Source organism: Mustelus asterias, chromosome 2 (assembly GCF_964213995.1).
Source record: "Mustelus asterias chromosome 2, sMusAst1.hap1.1, whole genome shotgun sequence".
NCBI lineage: Eukaryota > Metazoa > Chordata > Chondrichthyes > Carcharhiniformes > Triakidae > Mustelus > Mustelus asterias.
In genome coordinates, this window is record NC_135802.1 from 69402904 (window position 1) to 69429088 (window position 26185).

The 26185-nt window shown below is 42.2% G+C and overlaps 1 protein-coding gene across 6 annotated transcripts in view; it reads left to right on the top strand.

Annotated features, from left to right (window-relative positions):
- cobl (cordon-bleu WH2 repeat protein) overlaps nucleotides 1-26185 on the top strand; it is a 345820-nt gene that overhangs the window by 3948 nt on the left and 315687 nt on the right. The window contains exon 1 of one of the 6 annotated variants that reach the window (XM_078236768.1): nucleotides 15225-15247. The exons of the other annotated variants lie outside the window; for them this stretch is intronic. The gene's annotated coding sequence lies outside the window, so the exon portion shown is untranslated. Of the gene's footprint in view, nucleotides 1-15224; nucleotides 15248-26185 lie in introns of those variants that run through there. 6 annotated transcript variants of the gene reach the window in all.

Sequence of the window (26185 nt, forward strand, 5' to 3'; positions counted from 1 at the left end):
TAAATGGAAACAAATTGCAACATGCTACTGTGCAAAGGGACCTGGGAGTCCTTGTGCATGAGACGCAAAAACACAGTCTGCAGGTGCAACAGGTGATCAAGAAGGCAAATGGGATGTTGGCCTATATCGCAAGGGGGATAGAATATAAAAGCAGAGATGTCTTGCTGCATCTGTACAGGGCATTGGTGAGGCCGCAGCTGGAATACTGTGTGCAGTATTGGTCCCCTTATTTGCAGAAGGATATATTGGCCTTGGAGGGAGTGCAGAGAAGGTTCACCAGGTTGATACCGGAGATTAGGGGTGTTGATTATGAGGAGAGACTGAGCAGATTGGGTTTGTACTCGTTGGAATTTAGAAGGCTGAGGGGGGATCTTATAGAGACCTATAAGATAATGAAGAGGCTGGATAGGGTAGAGGTGGAGAGATTCTTTCCACTTAGAAAGGAAACTAGAACTAGAGGGCACAGCCTCAAAATAAAGGGGCGTCAGTTTAGGACAGAGTTGAGGAGGAACTTCTTCTTTCAGAGGGTGGTGAATCTCTGGAATTCTCTGCCCACTGAAGTGGTGGAGGCTACCTCGTTGAATATGTTTAAATCACGGATAGATGGATTCCTGATCGGTAAGGGAATTAAGGGTTATGGGGATCAGGCGGGTAAGTGGAACTGATCCACTTCAGATCAGCCATGATCTTATTGAATAGCGGGGCAGGCTCGAGGGGCTAGATGGCCTACTCCTGCTCCTATTTCTTATGTTCCTATGTTCTTAAATTGAATCTACTTGTTACAACAATTCATATCTGTGTAATTATCAATGTATCTTCTACCCAACATGCTATGCTATGTTGGGTAGTTTTGGGCCCACTACTCTGAGCTGATTTAATACATTTATGATCCATTTGATAGATATGGTGTGCTATTTGGTGTCATCTGTAAATTTATTTATAGTTTACCCCTAAACTCCCATTGGATGGCTGGGTATCAAATGCTGTAAGAAGTCTCACAACACCAGGTTAAAGTCCAACAGGTTTATTTGGTAGCAAATACCATAAGCTTTCGGAGCGCTGCCCCTTCGTCAGATGGCAGCGCTCCGAAAGCTTATGGTATTTGCTACCAAATAAACCTGTTGGACTTTAACCTGGTGTTGTGAGACTTCTTACTGTGCTTACCCCAGTCTAACGCCGGCATCTCCACATCATATCAAATGCTGAGCATCCAATGATTGAGCCAATTCAAAAACCACTTTTTGTTATGGTCCTGTAAACAAATTTTAAATCTATTTCACTGCACACATATGATCTCATCTTCCAGTGCAACCTGGGATGAAGCAGTTTAACAAAAACCATTTCAACATTTAAGTCATTACTGTCTACCAGGCCTTCTCAATGTACTGTTGGTCTCTTCAAAGAAAAACTGGATCAGATTTATCAAGCGTGACTTGTGCATTTTGAAATAGTTTTAAGTAACACCTCTAATTCCAACTCATTTTAAATGCTTGTTTATAGCATCTTGTGATGTTTCTTTATTTACCAACACAGAGGTTAGACTTGCTGCTTCCTAGGTTCTTGAATAAAAGATAAATATTTGCCAGACCTTTGCTGGGGGGTATTCCTACAGTTTCAAAGAGATCTACGCAAAATACCTGCCAGGGCATTATACAAGACGAGGGTCATCTCTTTGAGTGGTGTGAAATAAATTAAATGTGACCTTGCTACTTTTCTTCCATTTTATTTGTACACAAACAAATCCTTTATGATTTGATCTGCAAACAACTAATCTGGGATTAGTTTGCGAGGCAAAGGGCAGTTCTAACTTTCTCAATTTAAAAATATCGATTAAATCCTGCTGTGCCTTTGCAATTACTTGTAATCCAAGAAGTGAGAAGTTCTTTATAAGTCCTAAGTGTCATTTGCCAAAATAGCCTCTCTTTCTGAAGCTTTCCCTTACCCGTTGAGAATCCCTCTTCTATATTTTAATTGATATCAGGCTGTTTTTTCCTTTTAACTTTTATTTTAAAAAATACTTAATTTTTAAAATTGCATTAATCTCTCGCTGCTTTGTCTTTTTTAACTACTGTAAATTGAGCCTTTTTGAAATGGTGTGCTACTTTAAACTTGTTAGAATCCATTGGGGCGATTCTCCCAAAAGTGCTGAATTGGCAGGGAAACTGTTCCAGATCGCGATAGTTCTGACAGTTCAGCTTCTCACCTGAATCTCTGCACTCTGTGCACTGAAGAGGTCCCAGTCGTGAATCTCATTAAAAACCCAGGGGGCGGGGCCTATTCACACCGGAGTCTGACAGTTCTGGAACTCTGCGCATGCGCAGCGGCCCCAAACTGTCAAAAACCCCCATTTGTTGGCCAGCTCGATCACTGGCCGCCCGGGATCCCCGCAGTGCTACCCCTCCAGCACCTCCCCACGGCTCGATCGCGGCCCCCACAGCAATTCCCGGGCCAGCCTTGACCCCCGTCCGTCCGTCCCCCGTCCCAGAGCACCCTGATGCCCAGGCTCCACCCCCCAGCAATGGTGATCCCCCCACCCCCCCTCACCCCGGCAGACCTCCCCCCACCCTCCCTGCTGACCCCCCCCCCCCCCCCCCCCCCCAGGGGTCAGACCTCCCCCTGGAGACGCCCCCCCCGCCTCCCCGGCAGACCACACCCCCCAGCCCGCCCCAATCGCTGCTCTCCCTCCATCCCAGACGGATCCCCATGCAGAGTGGCAGCGGGACCCCCACCCTCACCAATCACACCTAGGCCCTGCCCACAATAGGCGCCGCCCCCTTGGCACTGCCCGATGCCTGATAGGCATTGCCAAGGAGCCCCCTGGGCATGGGCAGTGCCAGGGGCACAGGCTGGCACTGCCAGGGTTCCCATGCCCAGGGGGCACCCCCCCCCCCTCACCGCCTGACCACCTGGGGTGCCCCGATTGCCCCCCCTTCATTCTGGCGGGGTCTCCCGCTAGCTCCCCGATAATTAACTTATCTACATATTTAAAATACATTTATAAAATATTTAAATTACTTACCTGTCTTCCCGCCGGTTTCTAGCGTGGTCTGGCCGGCGACTGCTCGCCGGCTCTGGGAGATAAGCATGTGTTTCCCGCGCATGCGCAAATCCTCGTTCAAGGCCCAGACACACATCTCCCGGCTGGACCCGCCAGAAAAATGGCGGGCGCGGATGGGAGAATCATGGCCCATGTTTCAAATCTCTATGATGGAAAGGTAATGACATGCCTGGCAAATTGGCGATGGCTTATTCATTGAATGCTCATATAAATATACATCGCTTATCAATTTGATCTAAGAAATTGAGCAAAGTGCTTACAGGGTTTGTGGGTGGTGGGGTGGTTCCCATCTCTTGTAACTTCCCCTTATTTGTTTGCCATATTTGTGGATAAGAAGGTCTCGTGGCACATCGTGTAGTGTCTGCTTCTGAACCAGAAGCTGTGAGTTGAAGTTTCACACGGATTTGAAGGCCAATGAAGGTGCATTTATCATGTGGCCAGACAGGTAAAGGATCAGCTTCTAACTCCTTTCAACATACACCAGTGGCAGATGGTATGATGGCAAGAGATTTCTCGTCAGCCATGTGATGGAAAGAAATGGAGCCTCTATCAGTACTATCCATAACTCCAGGCTAAAGCATGAAGCTGTGGGTATTGACTCTTTGGCCGGTGTGCATTAGATGAATGCCAACAGCACAAGATTTGATTTCCATTCTGGCTGGGTTGAATTCAGGACCTGCCTCCTTGCTCCACTCATGGTGCAGTGAACTGGACCTGTTTTCAGACAGAGAAAACAAGAAGAAGAAGAGTAGTGGAGAATCAAAATCTCCCATCATTATTGCTATCCTTTCATTAGCGCTTTATTTATATGATCTGCAGCCCAATGATGTTCCAGCTAAGAACAAAGAACAATGCAGCACAGGAACAGGCCTTTCGGCCCTCCAAGCCCCTGCCGCTCCCTGGTCCAAACTAGACCATTCTTTTGTATCCCTCCATTCCCACTCCGTTCATATGGCTATCTAGATAAGCCTTAAACGTTCCCAGTGTGTCCGCCTCCACCACCTTGCCTGGCAGTGCATTCCAGGCCCCCACGACCCTCTGTGTGAAATATGTCCTTCTGATATCTGTGTTAAACCTCCCCCCCTTTACCTTGAACCTATGACCCCTCGTGAACGTCACCACCGTTCACCCTATCTATGCCTTTCATAATTTTATACATCTCTATTAAGTCTTCCCTCATCCTCCGTCTTTCCAGGGAGAACAACCTCAGTTTACCCAATCTCTCCTCATAACTAAGCCCCTCCATACCAGGCAACATCCTGGTAAACCTCCTCTGTACTCTCTCCAAAGCCTCCACGTCCTTCTGGTAGTGTGGCGACCAGAACTGGACGCAGTATTCCAAATGCGGCCGAACCAACGTTCTATACATCTGCAACATCAGACCCCAACTTTTATACTCTATGCCCCGTCCTATAAAGGCAAGCTTGCCATATGCCTTCTTCACCACCTTCTCCACCTGTGACGTCACCTTCAAGGATCTGTGGACTTGCACACCCAGGTCCCTCTGCGTATCTACATCCTTTATGGTTCTGCCATTTATCGTATAGCTCCTCCCTACATTATTTCTACCAAAATGCATCACTTCGTATTTATCAGGATTGAACTCCATCTGCCATTTCTTTGCCCAAATTTCCAGCCTATCTATATCTTTCTGTAGCCTCTGACAATGCTCCTCACTATCTGCAAGTTCTGCCAATTTTGTGTCGTCCGCAAACTTACTGATCACCCCAGTTACACCTTCTTCCAGATCGTTTATATAAATCACAAACAGCAGAGGTCCCAATACAGAGCCCTGCGGAACACCAGTAGTCACAGGCCTCCAGCCGGAAGAAGACCCTTCCACTACCACCCTCTGTCTTCTGTGACCAAGCCAGTTCTCCACCCATCTAGCCACCTCCCCCTTTATCCCTAAGGTCTTCAAAGCTGGTGTGCTTTTGCTTAAACCAAGACACCATGCCTTTATTCTATGGATTTGGAAGAAAAAATAACTCCCCACACTCCCCACTTGATATCAGACTTCAGAAATGCGACAGTTGTAACTATCTTTAAGAAGGGAGGTACATCATGCTATGGAAACTATTGAAGTATTTTCCTCTTGCCCATTGCAGGGACAATCCTGACACATGTTCTCCAGAATTGCCTTTTTCCTGTGGCTGAGGAAATTCTCCCAAGGAAACAGTGTGGTTTTAAACCTTCCAGCGGAACATCTGAACTGGGCCTTCTTGTGAGACAAACCCAAGAAAAATGCTCGGAACTACATCAGCAACTCTTTATTGAATTCAGTGACCTGACCAAAGCATTTGACTCAGTAAATTTTGAGACTGTGTAGATTGTGCTCCTGAGATTTGGATTCCAAGAAATTTCATCACAATCTAGATAATTGCTTCATGATTATCTAAGTGCTGCTGTCTTGCACGGGAGATCGAAGACAATCCCATTCAAAATCTGGACCAGGGTCAAATAAGACTGTGTGATAGACCCCACACTATTTACAATCTACCTGACAACAGCTAACCACCTAATCAAAGATAATTGGTATCGGGTGTCAGTATTAAATACCGCTTCAGTGGAAAATCTCTTTAACTTCAGTTGACTATGTGCCAAAACTAAACTGGCCACTATTGACATACATGGTATATAGTTTATAGTGTAGATGGCTGCATCTTGTTGTCCACTCCATATCAGATTTTCAAGCCACTCTCGATCTCTTCAATTCTGCATTCAAGAAAGCTGGCCTCAACATGTCTATTGAGACATGCGTAGAACAGCTGTCACTCCAATTGCGTCCATTGCGTACAGTCAAGCAAATATATTGGTGCAGCCATAGGTATATACGAACAGCTAGAGAAATTGACCCTTCACTGCAAGTGTCTGGTCAGGGAGATGGGATCTCCGCATGTTCTACGCATGTTTCAAATTGCCACATGGGCTGACTCCTGTTGAGAATATTGTTTGTATTCTCACAGGCTCTCCAGTGCTCTGTTCTGGCAATGGTTTGGCAGTCTTGACAAAATGAAATTTGGCTTTCTGCCATTTCACCTTGATTGTTTTTACTCACGCCTGTCACTACTTCAGGCTTCAGTGGCTTTTTTGCTCTTGTGCGAGTAGTTTGGGTGCAACATGACATTAGCCTTTAAACTGGATTACTTCTGTACGAAGTGCAGAATGACCAATACTCCCACTGATCCCCAACAATGGAACTGGAACAACAACAGTTACCATGGCAACAAATGTCATGGGAGGGGGGGGTGACACTCTCCAGAGAAGAAATATCACCCAGATGAACAGCTAATGACAATGCACACGCATATCGTGAAGAGACCTGCACAAATTGACAACTGTGTGAAATGCACGTGCAGCCACTGTCGAGAGTAACAAACAATTTGCTTTAAAAATTAAACTTCTGTAACCAAAAAAGTTCATTGCATTGCAAAGATTAACACTTTGACATCTGTCACTTAGAACTTTAAGAATCACTGAGGCCTTTATTGAAAACTTTAATGAAAATATTAAAAGGTACAAAATGAAACTTGGATAAGTGTCATCACATCGTGAAATAGGCAATTTAATTTCTTTTTGTTAAGCCGTTTTATTTGGACATGTTATTTATTCACTGAGGAAAAATATTAGTCAAAAAATGTAATAACATTAATTCGATGACAGAGGGGGATAGATGAATTTATAATGGGGAAATGTTGACACAGAAGTGCGATGCCAGGAAGAAAGACTTTGCAGATCAGAGATCTCTGCAGCAGCAAGAATTTTATTGAGACCTAGATGGAACATACAGCGAGCTATCTGAAAGGCAATCTTGAGCATTGGTTACAGAGAAAAATTCCAGTCTCCAAGCCAGCTGTATACTGTGGCACAGGATTGTCATATTAACTGCAAGAAATTAATTATTCAATAAGGTATTAGTTAAATTTTAATCAATGTTCCTTCTCTTCTGCTCTGCTCAGTCTATTTTGGTCGGGGATGGGGGTGGCAGGAATGGGTGAGGATAGATGCCACCAGTGTTATCAAATATATGGATCTTGCCGAGGACCAATTTCTCGTGCTCCAAGGTTCTCTGTCTTTCGATAGACGATGCCTTCATAGCACAGACTTGGAATCCAAAACAAGGCCTTTCTTGTCTACAAAATAATGCTTCCTGTTGTGTAATTTATTTGTCAACATTCTCCTGTGTAATTCTTCATGCCAGTGTAACTAAAACAAATAAAATTGCAAATAAACTAATTCTATTTAAAATTATCACATTGCACTGTCTATTGTAAAAGGCAGTGAATATCTACTTGGCAGACAATTTTGTTCAGTATTAGGCTAATCAAATTAATTAAAAATAAAACAATTCAACCAAAGCAGCAAGTTACAGCTGGAATTTGTGCAAATATTTATAAGACAAAAGGTTTAAAGAATCAATAAAAGAGAAACAAATCATTGTCCAAATATTTTTGTGAGACTTTTGGAGGAAACAGCCTTGATCTTTGTACCTGGGTGGAGCTACATTTTGCCACTCCATAAATTCTGCAGGGCAGATTCTTAATCCAGTAATGTCAACGCAATCACCTCATAAATCAGGAGAAAGTTAAGAGATAAAAATTGTGAGATGCATTTTTTTTCAAATATGGACCATGAAAGATTAACCTATTTGAATATCTAACAGGTCAGACAGAGCTCTTCACAAATAAATTACTTTTGAAAATGCTTTTCAGATAATTTAATAAATCATAGAGTTGTATTTACCAGCCTCATCTCATATCTCTGGCTGGTAGACTTGGTGAATGAGATGGGTTTCTGGGGAATATACTATTTTAGTCGACAGTTGTGTGGCCAAAAACTTGCTAAAATTGGGTATGACTAACTGTTCTCTCAAAGCAACGCAGAAAAAAACTAGACTGAAACCAAAATGTACAAAAAGAAAGGAAACAAAATGGGGCAGAGATTATGGTCTGAAATTGTTGACCTCAATGTTGAGCATGGAAGGCTGTGAGGTGCCTTATTGAAAAAAAAAAGAGGGGTGATCTCATCCATAGCTGCTCCGCTGCCAACGAGAATGGAGAACTTAGCGCTCAGCTGAAGCTCAATTCACTGCAGCGGCACCAGAGAATCTCAGCTGCGGATGAGGTCAGAAGTTTTTGATGAAAGTGTTGTCACTTGAATTTAAATTGATTTTCATTGGAACAGAGAAATTAGTGGGATTGCAAGGCGAACAATTGAAATGGCAGAGGACTGAAAACTCAGGGCCATGCTTTCGGACTGTATGGAGGTGTTACGCAAAGCAGTTTCCTATCTGCATTTAGTCTCCCCAGTATATAACAGGCTGCATTATGAGCAGTGAATATGATACACTAAATCGAAATAAGTACATGTAAATCTCACTTTCACCTGAATTAGTGTTCAGGACTTAGAATGATGAGGGAGGAGGTAAAAGGTAAAAGCACCTCCTGTGCTTGCATGGAAAGGTGCCACGGGAAGGGGAGTGCGTGTTGGTGAGGATTGAGGAATGTACCAGGGTTTCCCAGATGGAGTGGTCCTATGGCGAAAGGGGAGGGGAAGTTGTGATTGGTGTTGGCATTGAATGGAGGAAATGGCAGACGATGTTTTAACAGGCAGACAGATGAATAAAGCAGGAAAGTGCCAACTAAGGACATCTTGTAACCCGGAGCAGAAACCAGACAGATGCAAGTTGGGGCATGTGGTGGTACATCACTTTACTGACTCTGGATAAGGGAAGGAAGCATGCAAAAAAACATACAACCCAGGAACCACCGTTATAAAAGGAGGACCCTGAGCTTGGAGCTCAAAGAAGAAGAACAACCATTACAAAAGGAGGACCCTGCGTTTGGAGCTCAGAGATGAAGAAAATATCCGTATCGAGTGACTGAAGCATGGCCATCTCCCTCAACAGTGTGGGTGATAGCTAGATCTCAGTAGAATCTGAGTCGTCTCTGTACTATATTGTCAGAAATTACGATTAAGCTAGCTCTTCTGAAGAAAGTAGAGATGTACTAAATCTAGGTGTCTTTATTATGTCTACCTAAGCAGCTTGTGCAGGATCTTGGTCAACATTCTGGTGACCTTGGATGGTCTCGATTAAAGTGGTTGCCTCACGATAAATGGTTCTAATATTTTCAAGTGCTTTGCGTGTCTCGTTAATCACAGATCTTTAAAACTCACCCAGTACTTGATACATATTCCCGTAGGTGGGTTGGGGAAAAAGCCAAGAAACCAAACACGTTTGTGTTAATATTAGAAACCTGACTAAAGTCCGGTTAAACAAAGAATGTAAAGGGAATACTGGGAATGCTCTGGGCACAGTACTGGGATGACTGTAATACATGTAATCAAAAGGTTCACATGTGGTATTAAGCTTTTTCCTCACTTCCCTTACCATGCCAATTTGGTGATATTAAAGGTTTCTGGCATTTATTCAAATATATCCCACACATTAAAAACCACCCTGGGGAAGAAAGTAAATTGGGAATACAAGCTTTAAACAAGGCACTGTTTTGTAATGCTCTCCAGTAATATGTTTCAACCTGGAAGTCACAGCAATAATAAACACACGAAGCAGTTAAACCTTTGCAGGACTGCTAATTGTTTCCTACAATTTTGGTGGAAAATCCACTGAAACAGTGTCTCAATTCTCCTGAGGGTTTGGAGATCTTCTACTGAATATGTGGCACAGGATCTGGAGAGCCCCGTGATTCATTTTTTTCTTAGCTTGTCAGTTTCTATAAATGTCACGAAAGATTAACGTAAAGGAAAGGATGTGAAGCATTGTAATTTCAGATTGCGATAAATGATCAGGTGACTCAAGGAATGCAGTAAGCTCAAAATATAATTATATTCTGCACTGGAAATAAAAAGAATAATTGTACAGTCTGAAAATCTGAGTTAAATATTGGGACTTATGAAATTGCAAAGCACGGTGGCACAGTGGTTAGTACTGCTACCTCACAGCGCCAGGGACCTGGGTTCGATTCCCGGTTTGCGTCACTGTGTGGAGTTTGCACGTTCTCTCCGTGACTGTGTGGGTTTCCTTCGGGTGCTCTGGTTTCCTCCCGCAGTCCAAAGATGTGCGGGTTAGAGGGATTGGCCATGCTAAATTTCCCCTCAGCATCAGGGGGTTTAGCTAGGGTAAATGCATGGGGTTGGGGGGATAGGGTCTGGGTGGGATTCTGATCGGTGCAAACTCGAGGGGCCAAATGGCCTCCTTCTGCGCTGTAGGATTCTATAATTCTACGAAGTCTATCAATGTCTGAAAGAAAGCCTAATAAAGATTGGGTTCCATTCTCTCCCTACAGATGCTGTCAGACCTGTTGAGATTTTCCAGCTTTTTCTGTTTTTGTTGCTCATAAAGATTGATTCTGTTTTGGGTGAAACCCACCTCCAGCTCCCTCGACCTTATTCCCATTAAGCTACTGACTACTCAACTTCCCCATCTGGTACCATGTCAGTTGACATTGTTAATGTTCTCTCTCTTCAGGAGTTGTCCATCTCTCCTTTAAAGAACAACCCTTGCCCTCACTATCCTTGCAATCTACTGCTCATCTCCAACCTCTCTTTCCTCTCCAAAATCCTTGAACGTGTTGTCATCTCCCAAATCCATTACCACCTTTCCCAGAACTCCATGTTTGAGCCCCTTCAATCAGGTTTCCACTGCCATTGTACCGTAACCGTTCTATTCAAAGTCACAAATTACATCCTGTGTGACTGTGCCAGAGATAAGTTATTCCTTGACGTCTTTCTCGATCTGTCTAGAGCCTTTGACATAGTTGACCACACCATACTTCTCCAATACCTCTTACTGTCATCCAGCTGCCTGGGATCTTACCTGGGTCTATTCTTATCTCTACTTAATCGTAGCCAAAATATCACTTTAGCAGAATCATAACAAGTATGCACAAATCGCACAAGTATCTTGGAGGGTTGTGAAGCTGGAGCAAATTGAAGATACAGAAGGATTTGAAAACGATTATGAAAACTTCTCTTCCTGCCCCTATTCCATTACCTCTGGTGTCTCCCTGCTACTTCTCATCTGCATGCTATCCCTCAATGACATTATCTGAAAACACAAATTTTCACATGTACACTGATGCCACCAAGTTCAAAATCACTACTAATTCTCTCAACTCCTTTACTGTTGCTAAATTGTCAGACTGTTCATCTGACATGCAATACTGAATGAACAGAAATTTCCTCTAATTTAGGAAGACTGAAGCTATTGTTTTGGGTCCAAATTTTCTCCCCTAGCTACTGACTCCATCCATTAACTTGGCAACAATCCGAGAGAAAGCAGTGTCTTCAAAATCATGGTGTCATATTTGACCCCAAAATGAGCTTGCAAATCATACTTGCACCATCTGTACGTCTCCTATTTCCATCTCTGTAAGATCATCTGACTTTACCCGCCCCATTTCATTTGCTGCCAAAATCTTCATTCATGCCTTTGCTTTCTCTAGATTTGACTGTTGTAAGGCACTCCTGGCTAGTCTCCTAAATTCTACCCTCCATGGATTTGAGGTTATCCAAAACGCTGCTGTCCACGTCTTAACTCACATCAAAGCCCCTTCATCTATCTCCCCTATGTTAACTGATTTACATTGGCTCCCGGTGAAACAATTTATTGATGTTAAAATTTTCATAATCGTTTTCAAATCCTTCTGTATCTTCAATTTGCTCCAGCTTCACAACCCTCCAAGATACTTGTGCGATTTGTGCATACTTGTTATGATTCTGCCCTCGAAAAGAATTTGATTTGCTCCACCATTGCTGGCTGTCTCATCGGCTCCCTAAGCCCTGAAATCTAGAATTTCCTTCCTACACCATTCTGCCTCTCTACCTCTTTTTCCTTTAAGTCACTCCTTAAAACTTACCTCTTTGACCGGGCTTTTGGACGTGGTATATATGGATTTTAGTAAGGCGTTTGATAAGGTTCACCATGGTAGGCTTCTGCAGAAAATGCAGATGTATGGGATTGGGGGTGATCTAGGAAATTGGATCAGGAATTGGCTAGCGGATAGGAAACAGAGGGTGGTGGTTGATAGTAAATATTCATCATGGAGTGCGGTTACAAGTGGTGTACCTCAGGGATCTGTTTTGGGGCCACTGTTGTTTGTAATATTTATTAATGATCTGGATGAGGGTATAGTTGGGTGGATTAGCAAATTTGCTGATGACACCAAAGTCGGTGGTGTGGTAGACAGTGAGGAAGGGTGTCGTAGTTTGCAGGAAGACTTAGACAGGTTGCAAAGTTGGGCCGAGAGGTGGCGGATGGAGTTTAATGCGGAGAAGTGTGAGGTAATTCACTTTGGTAGGAATAACAGATGTGTTGAGTATAGGGCTAACGGGAGGACTTTGAATAGTGTGGAGGAGCAGAGGGATCTAGGTGTATGTGTGCATAGATCCCTGAAAGTTGGGAATCAAGTAGATAAGGTTGTTAAGAAGGCATATGGTGTCTTGGCGTTTATTGGTAGGGGGATTGAATTTAGGAGTCGTAGCGTTATGTTGCAACTGTACACAACTCTGGTGCGGCCGCACTTGGAGTACTGTGTGCAGTTCTGGTCCCCACATTACAGGAAGGATGTGGAGGCTTTGGAGAGGGTGCAGAGGAGGTTTACCAGGATGTTGCCTGGTATGGAGGGGAGATCCTATGAGGAGAGGCTGAGGGATTTGGGATTGTTTTCGCTGGAAAGGCGGCGGCTAAGAGGGGATCTTATTGAAACATATAAGATGATTAGAGGTTTAGATAGGGTGGATAGTGATAGCCTTTTTCCTCTGATGGAGAAATCCAGCACGAGGGGGCATGGCTTTAAATTGAGGGGGGGTAGTTATAGAACCGATGTCAGGGGTAGGTTCTTTACCCAGAGGGTGGTGAGGGATTGGAATGCCCTGCCAGCATCAGTAGTAAATGCGCCTAGTTTGGGGGCGTTTAAGAGATCCGTAGATAGGTTCATGGACGAAAAGAAATTGGTTTAGGTTGGAGGGTCACAGTTTTTTTTTAACTGGTCGGTGCAACATCGTGGGCCGAAGGGCCTGTTCTGCGCTGTAATGTTCTATGTTCTATGTTCTAACATAATATATCCTAATGTGGTTTGATGTCATATTTCATTTCATAATGTTTCTGTGAAGTGACTTGGGATGTTTTATTTTTTGTTAAAGGTGCTGTTATTATTGTTATTGTTTGCTCAGTGTTTGCAACAAATGTAGTGAGCACAAGTTAAATGCAGAGTATCTTTGTCCCATTGGTGTGCACAGTTGTGATGTGTCTCAGTACTAAATAGGAATCTGTATGGTTGCCTCATCCTTGAGGTCATTGTTGTTAATATGTTCAGTGGTTGATTTTGAGAGGAAAGGCCACTGCAAACAATTAAACTTGTTGTATAGGGGTGAAACATTTTGATTTACGAGCAGAATCAGGGGGTAAATGGTTTTAAATTCAATTACTAATTTGGATCATTTTGATTTTTATTGCTTTTAGTGCTTTAGTTATCTCCCATACCTGAGCCACACTTTTTTTGTTTATATATTGCTAATATTGCCTCAAATTGATTTTAAGCAATAAAACAAATTGAGAAAGAGGTTTTCTCAGTTTTTCATTTCCAGCCAGTGCATTTGTGCAACTTTGGGACTTTCTTGGAATAGTTTTTACTGGTTCTGACAAAAGCCCAAGACCTTGAATTAAATTTCTGACCAGTATATATCATGGAGCGTTCAGCTGATATTATTGTGCTTTTAAGTTGTGGAGGTTGGAATTTTGCTCTTTTGTTAACTTGGCTTTGCTGATTAACATGACTATGCAGCAGTGAATATATTTCATTATTCATTTGGTCGTTTGCTTGAGTTTGATTTTAGTTAATTTGGCAAATTTTTAACGATTTTCTTCAACAGGAAGTATGTGTTCAATTTTAGCTGGATTAATTTAGTTTTGTACATCTAATTTTTGATATATGTTGCTTTTCCTTGTCAAATTGCCTGGCCTTCACATCTGTCAAATGAATGCTTTACACATTCAGTCAAATAGATTTAGTGGGGTCTGGGGAGTCACAGCATGCCCCCTGGAAAGGAAGGTGGGCGGGACTTTATGGCCTCGCTCATCCCGAAACCGTAAAAGCCTGGCTGAGGTCAACGGACCTTTCCATGGTTCGCTCCTCACCCGCTCCAATTCCCATGACGCGCGGGACGGTAAAATTCCGGCCGATATCTCTCCATTCCGGCTGATTCTTTTTTAAGTTACTAAGCTGGCAGAAGCAGACTTATTATCGTGAATCATGATTTTCAAAAAAGCTTTGCAAAGATGCCACATCAAAGACTACTGAATGAAGTTGAATCCTGTGGGTAGTTATTGGGTTTGTTGATTATAGACAGAAGCAGGGATGAGAAATTCCTGCCATTTGGCAGATTTTGACATTGGCTTCATGGAAATCTGCTACTTTAATTACATGTTCCAATTTTTGGTACCAGTCCAACGTCTGGTGAGTTTAAAAATAATTGAAGCTCTGCTGTCAGTCAATGAGAGCGGGAACTGACCAAAGAACCATGATTAGAGGAGCACTGAGCATGGGTGAGATAGAATCTGTGGAGGAGTAGCAAGGGCAGGAGGGAGGGAACCTGTGATTAGAGGAGTTGAAGCAGTGAGCATGGAGAACTCATAGAGACACAGAAGAACTAAAAGCAATAAATAAAAATATTTTCCCAAATTGAAGAGAGAGAAAAAGAGATGGAAACAGTTCTCTTCAAACCAGAATATCAGAACTTGGAAGTCAATAGACAATTGGCACTTTTTTATCCTCCCTTTGGAATTATTTATTTTTACAATCCTGCTGGAATTGTGCATTTTTAAAAATAAGTGAAGGGCTGTTTCTGGTAACCACTGCGAACGATGCTCTTCTTCAATTATTCATTATTAAACAATACCCTCCCCCACCCCCACTTAAAACAACCCTCATATTTAAAGTTAAAAGAAAGGGAGAGAATTGGGATCCCAACATTGCCATTGGATGATCTGGAGGAGGGATGGAGGCCAAAATGACAGCGGATTCAGTGCAGGTAAAGCAAATCTGGTTGTGTAAGTGAGAGGGAGGGAATATAAGAGACAGAGAATGTGGGAGGGAGGAAGAGAGAGAGAGAGAGAGAGATACTGAGGAAGGAGAAGGGAAATTGGATGGAAGAAGGAGGCCACTAAGGGTAAGAGAGAGAGAGAGAGAGGGTGTGCGAAACAGGTGACTTTGCTCAGTTTCCAACTTGTGAGCTTTCACTTTTACACTTGCTGTTTATTTTATTTATGTACATGGTTTCCCATCTACAGAAATTTCAGATTAAAATAAAAATCTTTATCTTTTATAAAACCCACCTCTTGAGCCTGGCTTTCAGTTCACAAATAACTAAACACGAGACATTTTGTTGACCACTGCCCACATGCAGGGTTGCCACATTCTGCTGATTTCTGTCCGCATGGCTTTTTTTCTATTGGTATGGCTGAAGTGATTTGCACGTAAAGCAAGGGCAAGTGAAATGAGGTGTATGCTGACTGCCCACAACATTGGCTGTGAGAGCCGTGCACTCCCTCTACATTCAAAGTGTAAATATTTATTTTGTTTTACTATTTGAGGTTGATGATTGTTCTATTAACATATAAATGATAAATCATTTCTATCACTCATTATGTAATCTTCGGCATGTATTAAATGTATTTAATCTTATTCACAGGGTCATGGTTAGTGAACAAGCCTGATTTCAATCTTACGGCCCACTGAGATGAAGGAGGGCTACTCAAGCGGCCCACTCACTATTCAAAGCTGTCTATTATTGGTATAGATCAGTGGTTCCCAAACTTTTTTCACTGGGCTGCACTTTCGGAATAAAAATTTGCTCGCGCCACACCAATTTTTTATTGATAAGAAATACATTTAAAAAAAAACAACTCCTAGCAGTGCTTGATTCATAACATAGAACACAACTACTTTATAATATCATGGGACATCCAGAAAGTATAAAACAATGCTTGTTTAAACCATGTTTAAATGTTTCTTTGATTGTCCTTGAATCTTCCCGCCACACTTGCCATCCTCTCTCGCCGCACCAGTGTGGCGCGCCGCACCCTTTGGGAACCACTGATATAGTGTATCAGTCATTAGGTCTTATTAAGATATTTATGGTATTAGGTAGTTCAATAGTTTTTATTAACTAATATAAATTATGTACATAGATACATAGGTCCAAGCTCAGAGCTTTCTCCACGTTTACTTCTACATAGATTCTGTTCAACACTACACTGACTCCTAGGTGTGGTCATATGTTCTCTTGTGAGTCATATGTTCTCTTACATCATTGCATGAGTGATACTGTACTCAGTCCCACATTAAACTTTTATGTACCAGATGCTTATACAGCACTCCCCAATTATTTATCGAACATATTTACAGGTTATTGAGGTTTACCCCATATTCTTACATCATTACTAATATCTTATCTTTTCCCTTCAAGTCTATGAATTCATAGGTTCAGGTGGTCTGGAGACATTATCATTTTCCATATCTTGTTCTCATGACTGTCAGAGGAGTCGTAGGCTGTGTCACCACAGTTAAACTTTGTTGAATTGAAGATTGTTCTGGCATTTGGGTGTCTTTTTATCCTCTTTCTGTTCTTTGGCATTAAATCACTCTTTGTTGATTCCCAATTGTGGTGATCGATGACGTTGGTTTATCCGGCTCTTTACAGGGTGGGCAAATTCTGGGCTTGTCTCTATAGTGTGTTTTTCTCTTCTTCCTTCCAGCAGCTTGCCATGATGCATGCTGAGATTAAGGATGGCTCTTCCTGTTGTGAGGGTGTGACTTGGTCGTAAGTTCACCTTTGTGTTTGGCTGTGTGGTGTTCTGTCTTCACGAGATGCCTGCTACTTGGTTCCAGCATCGTTTGTGGCATTGTCATATTGGCTGGTGTTGCAGCATCTGCTTTGTGGTCTCAAGGTTGAGGTCCTTCTCATTTCTTGACTGTCATCTACGCGAGGTGTCATAATATCCATCAGAGTGGTTGGCTGGTCTGGCCAATGAGAGGCTTCTGGCACCTGAGAATCTTTCCTGTTGGGAGATCTCAGGAACTTGAAGTTGTGTTTTATTTATGACTGTGGTTGTTTTGATATCTTCTGCCATTTTGAGGATGTGGCTTTTGCTACCAAATAAACCTGTTGGACATTAACCTGGTGTTGTTAAACTTCTTATTTTGAGGAGATTCAGGGCTACAGAGATATCTCTGTTCAAGAGAAAAAGTCTGGTTATGGAAGACGTACATCAGCTCGTAGATTTGTTTGCCGCCGTACTTTAATAGTTCCAGAATCATGCCTATGGCTCAAAGTAGGATTCCTCTAGGCCCTTGAAGTGTGTGTCTGTTGTCCATAGCCAGAGGTCTCTTAGCCACGGCTGTTTCTCTGATCGGACCATAACACTGACTTCCTTGTCCAATTTGAAAAGTTTGTGATGCTCGCATTCTAGTAGGCAATGCCAGGATCTTTGACCTCACGCAAGAAGCATGATTGTGTGTCCTCATGGTGCACAGACTCAACTTTGTGAATCTTCTTGGGTTCTTCTGTGTTTGGCTTTGTTTAAAGTTTATTTATCATTGTCACAAGTAGGCTTACATTAACACTGCAATGAAGTTACTGTGAAAATCCCCTAGTCGCCACACTCCGGCGCCTGTTCGGGTACACTGAGGGAGAATTTAGCATGGCCAATGCACCTAATCAAAAGCACATCTTTTGGACTGTGGGAAGAAACCGGAGCACCCTGAGGAAACCCACGCAGACACAGGGAGAACATGCAGACTCCGCATAGACAGTGACCCAACCAGTATCGAACCTGGGTCCTTGGTGCTGTGAGGCAGCAATACTAACCATTGTGTCACCGTACCACCCCGCAGCTTCCCGAAGTGTCCTGTTCAGTTACATTGAAAGCATTAGGCTGAAATTGCTGGACATTGATAATGCCTGTGGTATGGTCGCTTCACTCATCGGTCAGGCATTGCTTCCCTTAGTCTTGAGTGTCCTTGTTCTGTGCTGTTTTGCTGACTGGACATTGGTGCCACAATTTGCATTCACCTCGTAATAAGGATCTGTTCTGCAAATGGATTTTAGATTGCCTGACAATCTGGTTAGCTTTTTCAAGAATGAGATCTTCTTTTGCTTGAAGCATGTCTGAGATTGCATCTTCCACAATTCCGACAATTATTCTACCCCTGATTAACTTAGATTCAGGTCACCATAATCCTGGCCTTCAGCCATTCTGCACAGTTCATGAATGAGTGCGTCAATAGGTTCTCCCGGCTGCTGGGTAGGTTTATTAAATTTAGCCCTTTCAAGGATTTTGTTACTTGTAGGTTTAAAATAAGCATCAAATTATTTTAACAATGGCATGGCAACTCAACTAAGGTTGGCACAGCGACATTTTTTACCCCCTTCGCAGGTTTTACTTTCAGGGACTCACCATTTATCTCCAGATGTTGGCGTGTTAGTGACTGTCGGCCGATTTATTCTCATCGCTAGTGGTGTAGAGTGAGTTATCACAACAAAATTGCTGGACATTAAATCGCAACAGTGATATATCGAAGGAAAGATAAACGATATATAAACAAGGTCAATACAGGTACACAGGTCTAGTTCCACCAGCTCCCAGTCTCACACCAAAGGTTCCCTCCTACCAGGAGCTGGGCGTTAACACCCGAAAGATGCCAGTTCACGCACTTCTTTCTTATAGGTCCCAGGAGGGTCCCATGACCGACCAACACACACCCCTTAAAGTGACCATGCTATCACAGGTGACTTTCCTTTTACTTTACAATCCACCTGACCAGGCACTTTGCCCTATTTATTTACTGGTAGCTTTGACAAAAGGCATAACAAAGAACAAAGAAAATTACAGCACAGGAGAGGACACTTGAATCGCTCACTTCTGTTTTATCCTCTCCATTTTTAACCTGTTGCTCCCTTTTGTTCATGGGACAAAAATGCTAAGCTATAGGTAGCCTGCAAGTATCTGTGTGCAATCGAACATCCTGTTTGGCAGTTCACTGGTACACTTGATAAGCTGCCAAATATCTGAACGTGAAGTTATTGCTATTCTATTGTGAGGGTTTTGTTGTGGTTTATACACCATTGTGGGTTTTTCTCAAAGGATTCTTGCTGCTTTTTATTTTTAAATGAGGCCGCAAATAGCAATTGTTGAATTGTTATTGTTAATATCATTTTAAGAGTGAAACTTACACACTTTAAATATTTTCCATTTTTTGGGGGCTGCTTAGACTACAGAATGATGTGGAGATGCTGGCGTTGGACTGGGGTAGGCACAGTAAGGAGTCTCACAACACCAGGTTAAAGGCCAACAGGCTTATTTGGTAGCACGAGCTTTTGGAGCACTGCCCCTGATGAAGGGGCAGCGCTCTGAAAGCTCGTGCTATCAAATAAACCTGTTGGACTTTAACTTGGTGTTTTGAGACTTCTTACTGTAGACTATAGAATGTTCGCCTTTCCAGGCCTCTGCCAATACTCATTTGAAATAAGGCAGGGGGTCTGTGTACGCGAACCTTTTGGGTGTTAAGGTGTGGCTCCTGGTTGGAGGGAATCTTTAGTGTGAGATTGGGAGTTGGTGGAACTAGACCTGTACCTGCGTTGAGCTTGATTGTGTATCATTTTATCTTTCCTTCAATACGGACTTTCTTTCCTTCTGGGATGAGTTTCTGCCTGGGTTATACCCTTGAATTTAACAAGGATCTTAAATAATTATTTTTAACAATCTCTTGGTGCTAAGGTCTTTTTGACAAACAAATTATATTTATTCCCTTTTTTGATTGAGAGCAAGGTGTTTATCAGAACTGTGGCAGTAGTTGCACAAACTACAATTATTCATTTCAAGCTTTCTGTGCCCCAGGGAGTCTGGGTCCATTACTGAGACCAGGGAGCTACAAAGTGCCAAATGAATAGATGAGCTGCAATTCTACAAGCTGAGTTCTGTAAGTTGAATTCCTCTGGAACATTGCATTAAGCCACAACTGAGAATTGTATATGATGAGAAATTGATGTGGCAAGTGACTGGTAGTACTGGGGTTGCAGGCAGACCAAAATCTTTGGCAAAGTGCGTAGTCTAATCTGTGTTTCTCAGATTCAGTGTGGAGGTGACTGCACAGTGTGCTGTGAAGAAAGGATGCAAACAAGGACCAAGGCACATAAATCCCTGTCTTAGACTACCCATATTAATTATTAATAACAATTATAAATTGACTATCCATATTTGCCTTCTTGAGTTGCTGCAGTCCTTGTGGTGACAGTGCTACCATTGTAAAATGAAAAGGTGAGTAAGTGTACCCTGACTAACCCAATCCCTATCTTGCATAGAAGGTATGTTTGGAGCTTCGGTTGGTAATGTGGGTGGAGTTGAATAAGCATGAATCTCATCTTGTCTGCTTGCAGAGGAAAATGCCAAGGGCAAAGTAAGATGTGGTAGAATGTATGAGTGTGTCACAGAGAGATCAAAGGGTTGAAATGGAGTTGGTGGCAGGAGCCAGAAACATGTTTTGGTCATGATAGCTGAGAGATAAAAGAGGTGAAAGGTGAATGTGAAGGCAGCAAGGGGGAACTTATCACATCTGAGGGGAAGGAGAGGTGAGAGCAGAATCACAAGAAATTGGATAGTCTTGATTGAGGTTCTTGGTTACAACAGTGGAACTGAACCATTTGCTAAGGTGTTCAGAAGCTTGTGATGAGCAAGAAGAGGTTTCAATGACCGGCACTTAGATTGTGAATTATTTCTGGGATCCTGTCAAGGAATGCAGGATAAGTATTAGATTTACGTGGCTATGCACCCTCTAAATATTGTTCATAACAGTGTTGCTCAGTAAAAGTGGCTGAGTAGCCACAGGGCTTGGCTATGGCACACTGTTTTAACACGTCCACTAATTTTACTGGTGTTTCTATAGTGGTGAACTTTACATTTCTGCATTAATGCACCATTTTAATAACTAATCAATAAGCAGTGATCAAGGAAGGAATGAATTAAACGATGAAGGAATATTTGCAAACTCTGCTTTTTGCTGTAAAATTTTACCAAAAAATGTGCAAGAAAAGTTCAAGTGCACATGTGAGTGGCTTGGGAATGAGTGTTGACATAACTTTATTTATTAATATGAAAAACCCAGTAAATTCCCAGTTCGTCATCTGTGAAAGCTAGTATTGGACACACTGCTGTTGAAAAAGTAATTTATTGATAACCTCAGCCCATTAATAGGGTTCAATGTTTATTAATAGGATCAACTTTATACCAGTACACTGAGCATTCTGTGAAATTGGTTATTTAATCCTCAGTATCAAATGACTGTCATATTCAACTGGTTTGAAAATGCATTGGACACTCCTTTGCATAAATATTGTAATGTGATTTAATGCACCAGTTTTTAAAAAATCTTGTTGTATTTAATCCTTAGCAGGGTTTCTTTGAACAGATGTTTGAAAGTTGCCTCCTTGAGTTGCTGCAGTCCTTGTGGTGACAGAGCTCCCATGATGTTATTTTATAGCTGTTGTAAAGTGAAAAGTGGGGAAGTGTACCCTGACTGACCTTGGCCAGTTGTTAGTAATCCTTTTTAACTCAGGTGCTTACACAATGAGATAGACAAAGGGGACAAGAGTCAGGTGAAGGTCCAACACAACTTTATTGAACACTTTATCAAGGAAAAACAATATTCAATCTCTTCACAGGTCTCCTCAGAAAATGGTCTTAAATCTCTTAAGTAAACAGTCTCGAATCTACACTGGCTATCTACTTCTAATGGGCGCTTCCAAGGATTTGCTACACCCTGTCCACACCCTATCACTATATTTGAACTGGTTATTTGAAAGGACCGGTAACATCCATTCAATAAGGCTGGGACAGGCTGTTCCTTGGTCTTTTAGTGTTGGCTGATGTTTCAGGATCTACAGGCGTCGATTTGGGTTTCCCCTCTCGTCTAGGGCTGGTTCTGGTCTTCGGTTCATCTCACCGAAGTGATCTAGGTTTGGTCAGTCTGATGATACTTGCCGTGAGGTACAAGGAACTGGAGGTGCTGTGCCGCTCGGCTGCCAGTCAAAGGTGCTCTCTGGAGAAAAGTACAAAAAGGCAGAGAGAGAGGGCTAGGGCTCTTCACGTCCTTCTCCAAGATTATGTGTCCTGTGTCTAATCTTTGCCACATTATTCCTCTGGCCTCCTAATGAGCTGGGTGCCACCAATTCTGCGTAGCATTTTTCTAACAAAGCAAGTTCACTGGAAGTGTTAACTAACAGCACGGTTCATTCTGAAACAATGTGGCTGTTAGCACCTGGCCAGGCAGTTCCAGGCCTGTCTGGTTTCGATGGGAAGTTAATTGTCCAAGGCCTGGCTGCATGCTAAATATCATGAAATCTGTCTGTTCCAGCGCTGCAAGTTTGCAAATGCAGAGTCCGACTAGGTTTAAACTTGACTTCTACATTTCGAGTTTTTACCCATGCTCATGAAAAAAAATCAATATTTCTGTACCAATACTGGAGGCCATGGGTCACCTCACCATATAGCAAATTCTAGGATTTTGCCTCAGCGATTGGGACCACTCACTGTTGCACAGGTTGTGAAAATGTATTCACAGGCTATCCATCGGTGTCAATGTTATCAATTATTTTCCAAAGTCCATTTTCTGTCTGTAGCAATTATGAGTGGAACTGTTTCACAATAATAATTTCATTCTGTAATCAGTAAATGCTCAAGCTTTTTTCTGGTGACTGAAATGTTAACTAAAGCTCCAAAGCTGCCACTTTCTTGGAGCTGTAGTGTAATTCTGCTATTTTCGAATATACTACTGAAGTTTCCAATATGCCTTTCTAATATTGTAATCATTTCATTCCACTTCTGAAATAGAAATATAGAATCTTGCAAAAATCAGATAGAAAGGATGAAGTATGCTCTTGATTCTTCCTGCGGCACAGTGGCACAATGGTTAGCACTGCTGCCTCACAGCCATGATGTGGAGATGCCGGAGTTGGACTGGGGTAAGCACAGTAAGCCCCACAGTGCCAGGGACCCAGGTTTGATTCCCAGCTTGGGTCACTGTGTGGAGTTTGCATGTTCTCCTGGTGTCTGCGTGCATTTCTTTCCGGTTTCCTCCTGAAAAATGTGTTGGTTAGGTGGATTGGCCATGCTAAATTCTTCCTCAATGTACCTGAGCAGGCGCTGGCTGGAGTGTGGTGATTAGGGGATTTTCACAGCAACTACATTGCAGTGTTAATGTAAGCCTACTTGTGACTAATAAATAAACTTTTAACTTTGCTGCCACATGTCATCACTGCTGAAAATCAAAAGAGCAATGACATGAGGTTTTGTTTTTCTACGATCAAGTTTGATGTAATGACCAGTTCAGTGGCGTTGGGATTTCAATAATCATTTCACCTCCATGGTGCTGCAGCTTCTTAACTATCTTTAAAAGTGCAAGTGCACATTGACACAGGTTTTCAATGATTTTGGGACTAGAAATGCTCACTCTAAAGTTTGTTTTCTAAACTATTCGAGTTTTCAATAGGTAGAGGACATTATGGGCGGGATTTTACGGCCTTGCTTGTCCTGAAACCGTAAAACCCCGCCCGAAGTCAATGGACTTTCCCATTGTCCTCGCCTGCTTCGATTCCTGTGGCGGGCGGGGCAGTAAAATTACAGGCATTTTTTTGAAACAGGTCACTGTGAATACATTTATTGACCTTTGCTTTGCTATACCAGTAACAGGGAAGCTGTCAGCACTTGCTGTTATTAAAGATGAAACTGATAGCACGTCCGGCATTTACACACGCACAATTAAATGCTGAAATCTGGAAGTTATAACCTATTTATCCATAGGCTGTGATAATGTGGTCTTTATTGATGACTCTGCACAGCAATCATGGTAATTACACTGATGACAAATGAAAGTGAGAGCTTGTGCAATTAGCAGTAACTGTTTTTAACGTCATAACAAGCGATAATTATAGCTAAATGGCCCCTGCAGAAATAAAAAATAATAACTCTACAAGTGTGAAGTTTCATTACTTCAAAAGAAAGTTCATGTTGGAGATTTAGAAAAGGTGTTTTTTTGGTTTTCTGTTTTTCACTTTTTAGTGTCTCTTTCTCATTCTCGTATGTATGTCCCAATTTTTATTTTACTTTTACAGTTCAGATCATTCTATAAATTCACAAAAGAAAAAAAAGCAAGCAGGGTTCTCTCTAAGTGAAACAGTTTTCTGTTGGGCTGTCTTCAAACGTATCCTGGCGTTGAAGCAGGTCTTTGAGGATAGAGCAGAGCCTGTATTACTGTTTGTATTCTGCAGTTTGAAAGGGCAGTACACAGATAACAGGAAGAGTGAGAATTTGTAGATTGTACAATACTCATCATTTCTGAAATGGTGCCAGAGGCCTTTTACAGGGATGGGGGTAGGGAGTCGTTGGGAGCTCTATGCCATCAGGACTGCCATGACACGGGTGGGAGAGTAATCGTGGACATGTGCCTTGTTAATGGTAACCAGGATGGAATACGGCTGCTAGTGAATGCAACTCAAGGGCCAAACTGATTGGATGTGAAATGAGAAATCCTACAAGAGGCTGAGTTAGAAAGACTGGGTGAGATTGCACATCATCCTACATTTGTGTGGGAAGTAATGTGAGTGCTTGTAACTGTGAGGCGTATTTTTTTGTATCAACTATTTAAAGCAAAATGCAACTTTTTATTTGAAATATCTTTCACTATTTAACATTTGAGTTGTGTTGATTTTAGTTGGTTTGTTACAGTAAAAGTTTTAAAAAGTGAAATCTTGCCCATCAGTTTTCCCTACATTGACATCATGTCAATTTTTTAAAAAGTGGTTGGTCTCTGCAGTGGTGGTAACTATTGGGTGGCCACTGGAAGTTAGTATGCAGCCAGCTGAGCCCTGCCCAAGTGGAGATTTCTGGTCCCAATATCGGGACCTATGGCTTAGATGAAAAATTCAGCCTCATATGTTAAAGTGTTTTTTTTTGTCAGCTACAATTTACATTTATATGACAGAGTAGAAAAATAATAATATCCACTTTCCAAAATGTGCCAGTGTGTTTCATCAGTTTTTGTCACAGAACCTGAAACCAATAGCAACTGTCAGAATTGATCGCGATGCAATGATACCTTTCACATGTAACCTAAAATGGCTTTGTCTGGCCATCATCTTGAAGATTCAGTGCAGAGAAAAGAACTGTGCACCTTTTCTCAGTAAGTGATGTGGATAAGGTATTGACATTACTTCATGTCTTCAATTTATTTTGTGATGCAAAGTTGCAACACAATGCCAGGGAATATGATAAGGTAAAGTGATACTAAATTAAGCAGTTGCATACCTGGTAACAACAAACGGCAGTTGTGAAAGCACGTTCTAAGAGGGATGATGGTGAGGTTTCCTTTTGTTCCCTCAAGTGTAAATCACCAGCTGCTCATATGGTTTGTGGTGAGTGTCATTTTCCTGTGGGACAAAGATTATTACATCTCCACAAGCAGCATTATCCACAGGCCAAAATATTGTTATGGCAAACCAATGAACAGCACCCATTGTTAGTTAAACTTTCCTTTGCCAGTTTAATGTCGACGACATTTTGTCCTGCAAGTTATCGGAAGTGAGAAATGGAAACAGCCCTCCATGGGGCATCTGGGATCGTCAATGGACAGGGCAAGCAACTGTGTATCTCCTTAACCAATCGATTGAAACACTGTTAAATTGGCAGTCTGAAGAGCGAAAGGGAAGCGTGATGAATCCAGTATCAAGTCAGATATAGAAAGTGAAATGAAGAGAGAAAAGGTATCAAGAAAGAAATAGAGTTAGAAGAAATAGAATAAACTTCGAAAAAAGATTAATTTTAAACAATTTAAAGTTTCCAATCATAAAACCTGAAGGAATGGGACTTCATGCTTAATAATTCAGGTTCAGTGCATCCCTACAATGTAGAAAGAGACCATTCAGCCCATCAAGTCTATACCGACTTTCCCAAAGTGCATCCCACCCAGGCCCACCCCCTGCCCTAGCACTGTACCCTGCGCATTTACTGTGGCTCATCCACCTAACCTCCATATCTTTATGTGCGAAGGGGGAATT